Below are 13,175 nucleotides of genomic sequence, written 5' to 3'. Positions count from 1 at the left end.
CAAACATGCGCTATCCCTGGATTGCCTTTTTTAGCAAACCACCCAAGCTGCCAACAGCATGGCCCACATAGGATGTACCTGGATTAATAAACTTGTTCATACTGCAGTTAATGTTCATGCTTGTTTTCAGTACTTGAAATGATGCAGCATTTTGCTTTTTGCATAGTGGTGAAGGAGAGATTAGTCATTAGTTCCCTCAGCAGAGGAATGCTAGCCCTGTTATCCATCCCTGTTTGTTCTTGGTTCTCTTTTCTTGTGGCCACCACAGCTGCTGCATCGCCCTCCTTTCACAGGCTTCCTCATTGAAAGTGGGGATCAGCAGAGCTGTCCCCAATGTGAGCAGAGCTCCTGAATTGTGACCCGAAATGCGGTGGTGACGACACGGTTTGGCGACAGGTGCCGAGGTCCAGAGGCCTCCTGTGTTGACTTCTGGGCCCCGGGGGGGTGCGGCCCCGGGCCGCGCAGGACTGCAGACGCCACTAAATATATCCGTGTATCCAGGTTGCGTCATTAGTCTCAGCGGGCACTCGGCAACGTGGTGTTCAAATGGTTGCCGTAGGAGCAGGGGGCAGTAGGGAGTGCCCTCGTCTTTACTGAAGCTTGCAGAAATACCACAAGTCCTGGGAGGAGAAGCAAACAACAGTTTCTGTGCTTTCTCTCTTGATATTATTATACCATCATGACCAGAATGACAGAAATGCTGGGCTTAATTTCTCTGTATTTTTTCGTTTCATGTTTGTTAGTAATTGAAAGTTGCACATTAAGGGCCATTGTACAGTTGCAGCTTGATGGGAATGGGGTTCATGAACACCATGTGCTGGTAGTGGTTTGCATGCCCTCAGGCGAATTGCAGGTTTTCCTAAAGTGATGATAGGCAGGAGCTTGTGGTGTGGCACCAGGGGCGAGGAGGTGTGTGACCAGCAGTGCTGCTGAGAGGTCAAACGGAGCTCCGGGCCTCTGCAAACAGCCTGTGGAATTTGGAACCCATGTTGGTATTGTTTGGTTGAACAGTCTCTTGGGCTGGAAATAGAACTGAGGGTAAAGGCTGCATTTTTGCTAGCACATTATATTTAAACATGTACTTTAACTTCCTTTAACTTCCCTTTTTAGATTCTCAGAGGGACTGTGCGTGCATGCGCGTGCGTGTGAATTTGGATGTATGGATGGATGGATGGGTGCCATAACTTTGTTTAGAGGGGACTGTCTGCCAGCTCTGACCTTCGAGGGCTGACACCATTGTGTCTGAGGCATTGCACTTAACAACATAGGTGTGGCTCGTATACAATTCTAAGAGGGAAGTTGAATTAAGGTCTTCACTTTGGTACCCTTTAGCCTCTGCTACCTTGGCTTTTGTTGGAGCAGAATTGTGACTGCTCTTCTGCTAATAACAGTAAACACATACAAATTTCAGTTCATCTCTCTTATTCAGTAATCGTAGAATTACCTACAGGAACTGACCTGTGACTAAAATGACTATCATAAAATCGAATCAAACATTTTTCCACAGCCACAAAACTTATTGTATGGCAGCTGTCGTAATCCGAGTTCATTTTTAGAGAGAGAGAGCGAGAGAGAGAGCGAGAGAGAGAGAGAGCCAGCTGAAAATCGAATAAAATTTAGCTACTGGATGCTGGAATTGGGAATTAACTGTAACTTGCGCAGTCTGCATCTGTGCTGACTGGGTAGCTCAACCTCTGCTACCCCTGGGGGACAGGAGGCTAACTGCTGTCAGTGCTTCCTCAGAGCTGACCCAGGCCATGAAGCACTGACACTGATGCTGCTTGTGTTGCACTCAGGGCCAACCGATTTCAGGTATGAAATGGCATCTAAAATCTGTTTTGTTTTCACTTCATGTTTATCAGTTTATCAAAACTTTATCAAAATACCCATGATATTGTATTATATTGTAGCCATTTGGCCTGTGTCACATAAATCATTACTTGGATGCATGGTTGAGCTTGATCTGTGTATTTCTTTATGCTGTAGTTGGGTACAAATTTACCTGTTTATTTGTTCAGCTGAAAGGAACTTGGCATAGAAGGTAATGTGTCAAGATAAGCATATAAGAGCTATTATCTTCCCCCTAACCAAATAGCTGACAGCAGTTGAACTGTTGATGTTGAGGAGGAAACCTAGCAACTACATATTTTGTCTGTTCCTTGGTCTTTTCAGGGTAGAATTACTCTGCTTATCTTACATGGCATTATTTGACCCATGATGAGGAGTTGGCTCATTATGATGGAATCGGATACAGCTACTTGCAGCTCTCCTCAGTGGTAGTCAGTCCATGTTAAATGCCCCCCTCTGACAAAATAACCTACAAGACCTACATCTTTTCAGCTGCCAGATAGATCAATTTCATAAACCTTGGTACCAGCTGTTCGACATTACTGTTTATTCTACAGTACAGTGTGTCAGCAGAGGGCAACTTCAGCATTAGAAAGCCATGGTTCCATTGGCTATGAAGATGCATTTTAGCCAGTACTTGATTAACACCAGAGAGACAAGATGATGATTCAGTTTCCCATCTAGTGAGTCATTCTGGATTATGAATCGGAAGTGTCCAGAGTGAGGGACTGAGCTGGGCTGAGCGTTTTTTGGTGTAACGGAAAGGAAGTTTCCTGTGGATTGCGCACTTGTCACATTAGACTGTATGCATAGATGCGTAAGAAGAGTATATCCCTGGGGAACTGTGGAGAAGCTTTGGTAGTATTCTTAGTTCCTGTTCCAGAAAACACGGACGAAAAAAGACAGACTATCGGCAGCAACCTGTAAGCCTTTGTGAATTTGGAGTGGGGCCTTTAAACTGCTTCTGTAAGGTTATCCACCCTGTCTGAAAACTAGCCTTGGCCTTGAGAGATCACTGCTTAAATTCTTAATCAGGGGGCTTCCTTTTTGTGGGCGGGGGGGAAGACCCATGTATTCCTGTCACTAATGGGCCATGAATAGCACTGGGACAATTTGAAGCCATTGTGAAAACAGCTGAACTTGTCCCCAGGGAAGCCACAATGCAACTTCTGTCATTGTTCCATATTCCGAGTTTCCCTGGGTGTGCCTGAAGGTCTAACAAACATCACGTCAAGTCAAGGATTATGCGCAGCAGTACTGGTGTTAGTCTCAACAAGACATTCCAAATGTGCTGTTGGTGGAGCATTGCTTCTCTGTAGCACGCTGTGCAGTCTAAAGGGTGGTCACATTGGCAGAGCGCTGTCCCCTTCTAGAGTTGATATTGGCAGTGTGGTCATGGGCTGTGGCCTTCTCCTGTGTGAGCCATCAGAAGGAAAAACAAAACGTTGGCTGCTCTGAAGTGTCTAATGAGAACGCCGAGGGGCGAGGCTGGAGAGAGTGCTTGGGGTGGACGAGGTGGAAAGAAGGGGGGCAGGGCCAGGTTTAGGGGGAGTCCTCTGGTTGTAGTGGAAATGGGGTCAGAGGAGGGGGGGGTGTGGGCCGTTTAGGGACAGAGCCAGGCCAAACCTGCCCCGGGGCGAGGGGTGTGGTCTCTCTGCTGCCTCGCATTCCTCTCATGCTATGTTAATTTTCTTCTCAGTCCATGATTGCATCAATTTTGTTTTCCACCCTTGCAGTTTTTTTCTCCCTCCAAAATCAACAGTAATGTCCAGAGCAGAATTTATCAGATTTAGAGAGGACTGACTCCAGTTTCAGTAACCGTATGCTTCTGGTAAAAAGAGTGGGATTTTACTGTCAGATTTCAGTTCAAAAATGTAATGAGATTCATAGGTTACCAGCATGGGATAATAGTCAGAGGAGTGTGCTGCAAAGACATAATACTTGTGCCATCCAATAGTAACGGCTACTTTGTGCCACTTGGTGTTTAAGGCTAATTCTGTTTGTCTCTGTGTGAATTTGGCTTCACAGTGAGAAACAGACGAAGAGCTTTTGGTTTCTGTTAATTTTGCATTTTCTACTTTCACAACATCTGGCTTGCGTGTGTCGGGGGGAGTCCCCAAGGAGGTCAGTAGAGGTGATGACTTGGATGTGATTTTGATGCCAACTCAATCAGCCAGTGAGCTGATGCTACAGCCTCTGGGTAACTGGCAGCTTCCAGTCTGCGATGTTTGGGTGTAGCTTAACCTTGCGTTTTGGGTGGAGATCATTCAGATCTTGGGTTCCCAGAGCCGGATGTGTAACCTGGAGGGGCTTCTGTAAGAGGTGTGGACTGAAAAAACAAAGTGATGGATTATTTTTATGATTGCCGCAATAAAGCTAAGTAAGCTGAACGGGTCAAAGTCATAAAGGCGGTTGGAATTGTTCGGAAGCAGGCTGCGGTGTGCTCTGGCTGATTTATGGCCACTCATTGTGTGAAGCTAACGTGTCGACTGCGTTTCTTTCTTTAGCCTGGCAGGCCGGAACATGAACCCCAGCCCAGAGCCATGCGCCTGTTACACCGCCAGCGCCTATAGTGCGAACCCGCACTGATCACTGGCTGGACACAAACAATGGCGACTGGAAGCTGACTGATTTCATTAGATCTGCTCTGTGGCCTGACTTTAGTTTATGGGCGCCGGCCGCTGTAATCAGACGGAGGCTTTAAGGGCATGAATGAAACGGCTGGCCATGCAATTCATTGGAGCAGCCTTATGGCGGCCTAGGCCTGAGCCGGGACAATGGATGCGCCAAACCCTCCTGGTGCCCTCACACGTTGCAGACTCCACAGGCTGTGTCCCGGACGTGCTTTTAATGTGTTCCCATCCCAAGTTTCGACATGAGTAACCACAGCAACTCTGGCCCATTTTGTAGACGGAGACCAGAATTTCACAATTTCAAAACTGATAAAAGGCAGATGAGCCATATACAGCATACAGTTGTATAGTGTACCACATGCATCACATTGGCTTCATGGTGGCTGAAGATGATACACACAGACACACATGCTTGTATATGTACCTCACACGCAGTTCTGAGACTGGGAAATGCCCTCAGAAATGATATGAATGTAGCATTGTTTTATTTCGCTCTGCAGTGAAAACAAAAACAAAATGGTTTCATAGAAAACCACAGAAGTAAATGTCAAAACAAACTGTGCTGTGGTTAAACCGACTTGGCTGGTGGTGCGATTAAGCTGATCTCTGGTGTTATTGTGTAGGGGTTTCCTCATCTGCATGAGTTTAGTTTTGAGGAGCGGCCTATTTGCGATGCATGATCTTGGATTCTTAGCCTTAACTTTGGTTGCTTCTCGGTTTTTGTCTCTGTGATGTGTGAGGGGCAGGGCCCGGTCCGAATTCTCTCTGGTCGAAAGGAGCGTTTGTCTTCAGCGGTTGGCGGGTAGCCTTCGGACATTTGCTGTCCAGTCTGTGTTTAGATGCCGAAGGCTGGCATTTCCTATCCTCTGCCTGTGCCGCGTTGCCAAATTACGTGTGAGGGGCCGTTGAGAGCTGGGGCCCCGCCGGGGTGGCGTGGCCCTTTTAAGAGCAGCCCACACCGCTTGCCCCTCTTCAGAGTGGAGTCTGGCAGGGAGTGACTGAATAAGCCTCAGGGATGCTCTCGCTGGCTGTTTCCCACAGTCTGTCTGTGTCGCTGCCCAGAACCGACGGCCACACACAGCACCACTGAAGACCCAGGGCGGCTCTTTGTGTTGCCACCAGGAAATGATAGCCGGTCATTGGCAACTGTGTGAAGAGCTCTTCCAGCACGATTGTGTTGCCTTTATGTGTGCATCTTGTGTCCTTTGGATGATTTGGGTTTGGATTGTAGCCGACAGGGCGTAAACGGTGTCAGATGAAAGCTGTAAATCGGTTCTCCATAGCTTGGCTGCATGTCTTAATGATCGTATCCACTGCTGTTCCCCCCACTTCCCATACATCTGCTGTGCTGCTTAAGATACGGTATCAGCTTATATCCCTCATCCACAGTGAAATTTACACCAGGCAGTTTGAAGATAAGCTAAATGAAGGAGCACACGTCTTCAGAAGGGAGCTCCAGGAGGTAAGGGCTGGCTTTTTTGGGCATTCAAGAAGAGGAAGACCTGCTGAGGCACTGAAGCCTTCAGGACACAGTAGGTTAATGTCAGGAGGTTCTGCCCTGAGGGGAAATATATGTACATTTCTTATGACATAACTGTGTACGCTATCCCAAAGGCTCACATCTGCGGCCTCTCAATGTGCGCTCTGAGGCCCGTGGGCTGTGTGCTCTGTGCTTTCGGGTTCAGAGAGGCTGTAGGCTAAGCCTCAGCGAGAGCAGCTGACCTGCTGGCGTCTATAAGGCGTGAGCGCTGGCGCACTGTGAGCCGAGCGTCCGCCTCTCTGCTGCAGGCCCTGAGCGGTGAGCTCCGTGTCCGCGTGAGCCGGCCTGCTGCTGCGTTTGTCCCGGTGTGTCTGTTCGCTGCTGTTGTCACAGGCAGTGGAGCAGGGGGACGCTCAGGCCCGAGGCTGCGGTGCGATGGCGCATTCGGATGGAATGGCGGAAACGAGACTGATGGAGAGAGTACGCTCACAGCGCTGGGCAGCCCGTGCGTCAGGGGAGCAGACAGCAGGACCCTCGCGTGGCCCCGCCGGCCCTCCTTGGCCGTGTAGAGGGGGACTCTTTTTGGTACACAGGCCACTGAGCCCTACAGCACTGCCATGATGCCATCCTGCAGGAATTTGGGAAAACATGCAAACCCTCTTGTGTATAGTGCTCAAAAAAGAGGAACAGTTAGACTCCAACTCAATACATCTATACACAGGCCCCTTTCATTATGTCACAGGGAAGGAATGGAAGATGAGGCTAAGGCTGAGGCTGAGATGTCTTTCCTAGATAGCCAGAAGAGAATTCATGGCCAGTGCATTGGAGAAGGAGAGTACAGAAATACACTTGTACTCTAAGTGTGTGTCTGCCTGCCAGTTCTTGTGTAAGAGGACTAATGATACCCAGCTGAGTGTGCACACTTACTACACTGTGTATCCTCTCATTTCCCAGATTTCCCAGTGGCCAGGCTGGGGCTACTTGACATTTGACATGTGTTACAGTTAAATTCCTCCCCTTCCCAAATGCAGTCCTCACCCACACATAAAAGTCCTTTTTTGCCCAGTACTGCCGCCCTGCTGGTACAATGCTGCAGGAGACCCAGTGTGAGTAACAGAGAGGCAGTCGGCCACAGCAGATCGGGGCGACACTCTCAAGCTGAGGGATTCCTCTGACAGACACGTGGGGTGGGCTGGCTGCTTCCTGTTCATGAGCGGCAGGATGAGCCGGAGGTTGATTGGCTGCGCTGCGTCGGGGAGATAGGCAGGCTCCGCGCTATCGCGGCCTCTTGCCGAGTCAGGTGCCGTGGCGGTTCAGTGCGGGCTTTGGCCCGTGGCGGTCTTTCTGGGGAGATAACGGCCACTTTTCCCCCGAGCGGAACAGAACTCTAAATGATACATCTGCCGCTGCGCTGCAGCTAATCAAGTGTGACTTTGGTAAGACTTAAGCTCTCCTGAATGTGGAACAAACTTTGTTTCTGCTATATAACTCTAATCTACCACTCTTAATCATTGATGAGCGCATACTTATTTTGGTTACGCTAATAGGGGTCATTTCATATGATACAGATAACAGTTTTGAACTTTTTGTTCATAGCACACTGAGATTGTCATGTCACTTTATTTACAGTGGTCCTTACTTTAAAAATCTGCTTTGTAAATTTTGCCATGCACGCCTGGAACTGCATCCCCACAGGAGCGGTTGAGCTGGTTCGTGGTTTTTACGGTGGGAAACGAGCTGCTGTCTGTGTTGTAACATGCAGGTTGTGTGCACAGGGGACGGGGGGGTGGGATTTCGAGCCCGAGCAGCTGCACGGTGTCACTCAAGTGTGTACATATGAATTTGATGTAGGTACAAAAAAGTATGAAGATATAAGGTAGGTAAGGAATGTATAAAGCAGTCCTGGCAGCTCTCCATTAAGGAGCATAACCAAGTAAAAATCTAAACCCGGTGGCGCATACCCAGACCTGGACTTGATTTATTTCTACTAAGACGCAGAACCCTGTAATGGCTGTAGGTCTGCAGCTGAATAGATATGAAGGATTCCCATGGAAATATAATCTTCTTTTTCACTCCACCTCCACCCTTTTTTTTTTTCATTTTTACTGTGTGACGCAAATTGAACATGGTGTACATTTTCTTCTGTAGGAGCTGCTTGAAAGAGTACCGGTGCTATTGTGTGGAGTACAGAGAGAGGAGACAATAGCCAGTTGTTAGAGCCAGCGTTTGTAGCCCATCTGAGAATTTCCCCGTAGGTAGATAGAAATTTTTCAGTGGGATGAAGAGACACGTCTGGGGCATATTAATTCTGGACTGCAACAGCGCGCTCATTTAAAAAGATGATAATTCCCGTCATGCGTGTGCAGTGTGTGGAGACGAGTCCTCCCTGGACACATAAGGGGATGTGCTTTGAGCACGCAGGGAAAGGTAATCGCATGGGCTGCAGTTCTGAGAGGAACAATGGGTTGTGCTTCTCACCAGAACGCTCAGCTGTGCATGAGTGTACAGAGATGAGCCAGGCTGAAACAGCAGCATGCAAGGGCATAGCCAGAAAAGATGGGCCAGACAGAGACGCTGTCGGGAAGGTCTGGATCCAGGGGAGTGGTCTGTACAGGTTGGCGGCGGTAACCGATTGTGCACCGTGAACGCATGGACTGTGGCTGTAGACGGGGCTGTTCACGGCTGTGTGTAGGACTCGTTCTGCAAGTGCAAGAGTCTTGTCTGGGAGTTGGGGGGGCTGGGCCCTGTGTAGTCTTGGGGTGGGGCACAGACGCTCTTTGGTTGCATTCTGGTTAAGAGTATCGTGTGGCACAGCACTCTGAAGTGAAGGGTTTAATTCCATGGTTTAATTGTATTGCTGCAAAAAACACTGAATAAAATAAAGTAGAGACCCCTACCTAAATTCCAGCCTTTGCAAGTAGAAGCTATATTACATTATTGACTTCTTCTCAGGACTAAAAGTGTCTTTGGTCACAGTACTGTTGAGTATTGACGTCAAAAAGGTCTGATTATTTTGGAGTCATGTATGTGATCTGCCAGTGTGTTGTGAGCATACCAGTCAATAGTTTTTTTTTATATGGCTTTACTGAAATTGAATAAGAATACAATGACCACACAGTACACAAAACAGCATTACACATTAGCATATGTACACACACATAGTTACTTAATGAATCTACTGTTTAAGGAAGTGCAGTCCTTAATGGACTTTCTTCATGGTAGTTTTAGGGGGCATCAGTCAGACAGTGACCTGCCTGTCATCATCGAGGCCTGGTTTCCTGACAGAGGGTGTCCTCTACAGCACAGTGAGCCAACCTCAGAGGCATCCCTGGGAATTTCATAAACCTGAGGCTTTACTGGATAAATGCATTGACCAGTAGGTGGTGAGCATAAGGGCATGCTTAGACCTACCATATTAAACATTACAGTCTCACTGCATGGGAGGTGTTGTTTTGATTCGTGTCTTGACTCCCTTGGGAATTGTCCCATCAGGTTGGTTTTGGGAACCAGTTGCAGTGTTTGTGTGGCTGATTTTTTGTTTCTGGCTCTTGATGTCCCCATACCAGGTGATAATGGACCTGTCACCATGCTTGTTCAGAGTCCCTGAGGCTGACAGCACTGTCTCAAGCCCTGTGTGCAGACATTGGTAGTTGCTGTTCTAAATGATGGATTATTGCTGCTCCTCCCGGCCCCTGCTAGGTGCTGTGGAGCTGGGCCCAGGCTGGCATGAGCTGGAGCCCCAGTTGCTTGTCTCAGCACAGCTTGTCTGCATTCAGACAAACAGCAAGGCTCCCAGCCCAGAGCTGCTGGAGCCATACCCAGGTGGGGCACTGCTGTTTTACCTACCCAGTTTGCTTCAGTAAATATGCAGATGTGTGAGCTGTGTGGAAGGCTGAGGATAAGACCATCTACTCAGGAAATAAAACAGTAATCTAATAAAAAAACCTTGCATGGACTCTCTCTGCTCTCTCAAGCTGGCCTTTCCTCTGAGAACCTGGGCTTTGTTTCTATGGTTCCTGCCGTGATCAGCAATGGCCGTCCGCATTTTCCTCCCATCTGTGCCTGTCTGCTCAGTTTTTAGCAGACAGCGCTGACAGAAGCAACATGGTGACACTGCCAGCGAATTTTCCCAGTCACCCAACTGCAGTGCTTATTTCAGAGGAAATGAGAATAAAGAGAGCAGAGTTGCTGTGAGAGGGAGAGAGAGTGTCCTTCCATGCGCGTTCGCTGCAGTGGTCCCCAGGGCAGAAAGCAAATGTTTACATTCAGTATTTGCGTTTGTGCGGTGCGGGGGGAAGGGAGCTGATGGGATGACTGGAGCCCACCTTAGCTCGGCTCGCGTTGCAGCCACAGAGACAAAGCCTCGGCGGGGGAAGTGTACTCGCCTGGAGCAAGGTGAGAGACGGAGAGCGAGAGGAGGAGCGCCTCACGAATGCGGATAAAAAAAGAAAAGGAATGATCGCTGTCAGGATGTAGTCAGTCTTGGAGATTGCCCCCCCCTCCCCAAGGCGACAGGGCTGTGTGTTTTCCGGGCCTCGTCAGGCTGGAGGGAAGACCTGGGCTGCTTCCAAATCGGGCACGGGATCATGGGAACTGTGTGATCAATACGCCTGCAGGAGAAAGGGGGAAGATGAGCGGTGTCATCATCTCAAGCGGGCTTTAATTCCCCTCTGCCCTCGGCACCGGGGCCGCACCGGAGTCCGCCGCTCCTGTGAGTCACATTATCGACCAGCTCGGATTTCAGAGCCACGGGATGAAAATGCTGTGAACGGCCGCCGCAGATTTGCTCTGGTGATGGCGGTGGGCTGTTGGCTTGCGTTAGGCCGTGCACTGAGCGGTGCCAGTTGGTTTTGTAGCTCATGGTCGCGGATGCAGAGAGACTGTTATCAGTCCATTGGTGCTTTCCACCTCAGCTGCATGTGTGGTCTGAATCTCCCACTCTCGGGTCATCGCACCTCTGACCTTTCCTTATCTCAAAGGAAAGAGCTCAACTTAGAGCATGGTGCTTGTGTTTGTCCATTTACTGGAACAGCCTGGAACATGGAATGCCTAAAACTGTAATTCTGTGTCAGCTACTTGAACCTTGGTACATGGACATAGGCCCTCTGAAGTCTGATGTACCCTTGAAGTAACAATGGACAGTTCTGGGTTTTATGGCACAAGTAGTGAACTTGTGCTAGGTTTTCTGTGGTATCATTATATAGATTAGGACTTATTTGGTTCACACTGAGTTTAACTGAATCAGGCTCATTGCTGACGATCCCAGTGTTTCATGGAAGTTCTTTGACCAGAGTCCCCATTTATTTTTTATTCGATTTATCTGGGAATGTTTACATTATTCCTCAAAGCAAGTACAAAAGCCCAAAGTTCCCAAAATCCAAAGTATAAAAGCTGATGTTGTATAAGTCAAGGCAACAGTAATGCATAGACAAAGATTCACTCTTAAAAGCTATTATTGTGTGTGGACAGTCAACAGTGATGCGTTTGTAAGAGTTTATGTTGCGCTACTTACATTGTTTGCCAGCTGTCTACTGTGATTGGTGGTTGATGGCTTTGACAGTTATCAAAGTTCTGGGGAGTGAAACCACAGCTGTTTGTGCATTCACTGACCTGCTTGATGTGTTCTCTCTCTCTCTCTCTCTCTCTCTCTGTCTGTCTCTCTCTCTCTCTCTAATTGTATTGAATTATTTTTGGTAATTCGGTCAACCCGGGAGCCATGTTTGCCATCTAAAGCTGGCATACCGCGAAACCACTGGCTTAGCACACTCCCGCACGCTGTTGGAGCTCGCAGACAACCCATTGGAAAATGGAAGAAAGCAAAACGCCTCTGACTTCACTCACAAGCGCAGCCGTACTCTGCCACCACACTCAGAGGAAACCGCTGAGCTTGCCTCTCTGCCGGAGAGTCATGTCGAACGCCATGCACGTAGTCAGAGCGGGTCCCGTTGCTGGTACGATGAGTATCCAGTGGCCTTCTCTCTGCAGAGGCTTTTTAATCAGATTAATTTATTATCGCCTTAAGTTCTCATATTTTGTTTTCATTTGCTGGCAGCAGGTGTAGCTAGAATTCAGCACTGATCCCAGTTAGACTGCAAAATGCTCATATACCATGAATGCTCCATATGGCACCCATAGTAGGCTGTCCATGTAGGCCCTCCAGGCAGGAACTCATGTTCAGTCCCCCTGTGTGAACATTAGGGTCAAGGGGGAATGTATATCTGAATGAGACTGAGGGTGAGCCTAGGCAAGCATGTCCCTGGTTGACCAGAGTAGAGAGTAGTTGGCTCCACTCCTTGGTGCCCCATCCCTGTATGTCCCAGTATTGTGATATTAAGGGTAATATTGGGAAAGTGACTGTGTGCCAATGGAGCTGGGATCATGGCAGCCATTTTCTGGAGCACACGCTGTCACAGAGCAGAACAACTGCGCATCACCCAAAGACCGAGGAGCTGCGCAGCGGGGTTCGTGACTCACCCGGCATGAGGACCCCAACGTGCCGTCTCCTTCGAATTTCCACGTCTTTGTGCGCCCGAACCCCGAGCGGCGGGGAGGGGGGAGGGGGGAGGGAGGGGGGCCTGCTCTGTGGAGGCAGCACAATAGGAGATTTGTTAGCGTAGCTGGTTGCTTTGCTTTGGCAGATCTCGGGCGCCATTGTTCCCCGCGTCGTGTTGCTGGCACGCCTCCGCTGCGCTCAAAGCTCCCTGTGTTTTAGAGCCAGTCGCCGCTTTGAGATGCCGTGCTCTCATTGCAGGGCTAATGACATGGGGGTAATGGCTGTGCTTGGCAAAAATCGGGAAGAACTCTAAGTGACCGCATCTGAGGCATTGGTAAGCTTTTCGTCTGCATCGTTGAAAAAGCAAAGAGCAGAGGCCAGAGTTTAAATTGAGGGAATGTACTCATGCTTATATGCATATATGCTTACACACATAGATATCATAGAGCTGGATGTACTGATGCATTTTAGGTTCAGCGTCCTGTTTAAGAGTGTATCAGTTATGCCTCACTTGGGAGTTGAACCCGCAGGTTGAAAGTTGAGAGGCCAGCTCCTTAGCCACCATGCCAGGAGCGACAGAGGGACGCTCTGATGGTGCCAGCTGCTTTCGGGCTCAGACCACAGGTGCTCCTGGTCTCCGTGCTGCGTGAGTCGGGAACATTACAGCGGCTTGCTCTGCACACACTTATCAGCTGCCGTGCGGGAGCTGCAGATAACGGTA

At 48.9% G+C, this 13,175-nt stretch overlaps 1 protein-coding gene across 2 annotated transcripts in view; it reads left to right on the top strand.

The window, feature by feature from the left end:
* Positions 1–13,175, top strand: part of rap1aa (RAP1A, member of RAS oncogene family a) — a 39,347-nt gene that overhangs the window by 7,671 nt on the left and 18,501 nt on the right. The window contains exon 1 of one of the 2 annotated variants that reach the window (XM_036533044.1): positions 12,709–12,788. The exons of the other annotated variant lie outside the window; for it this stretch is intronic. The gene's annotated coding sequence lies outside the window, so the exon portion shown is untranslated. Of the gene's footprint in view, positions 1–12,708; positions 12,789–13,175 lie in introns of those variants that run through there. 2 annotated transcript variants of the gene reach the window in all.

This window comes from Megalops cyprinoides, chromosome 7 (genome assembly GCF_013368585.1).
Source record: "Megalops cyprinoides isolate fMegCyp1 chromosome 7, fMegCyp1.pri, whole genome shotgun sequence".
Classification (NCBI taxonomy): Eukaryota; Metazoa; Chordata; class Actinopteri; order Elopiformes; family Megalopidae; genus Megalops; species Megalops cyprinoides.
This window is presented reverse-complemented; position numbering and strand designations above follow the sequence as displayed.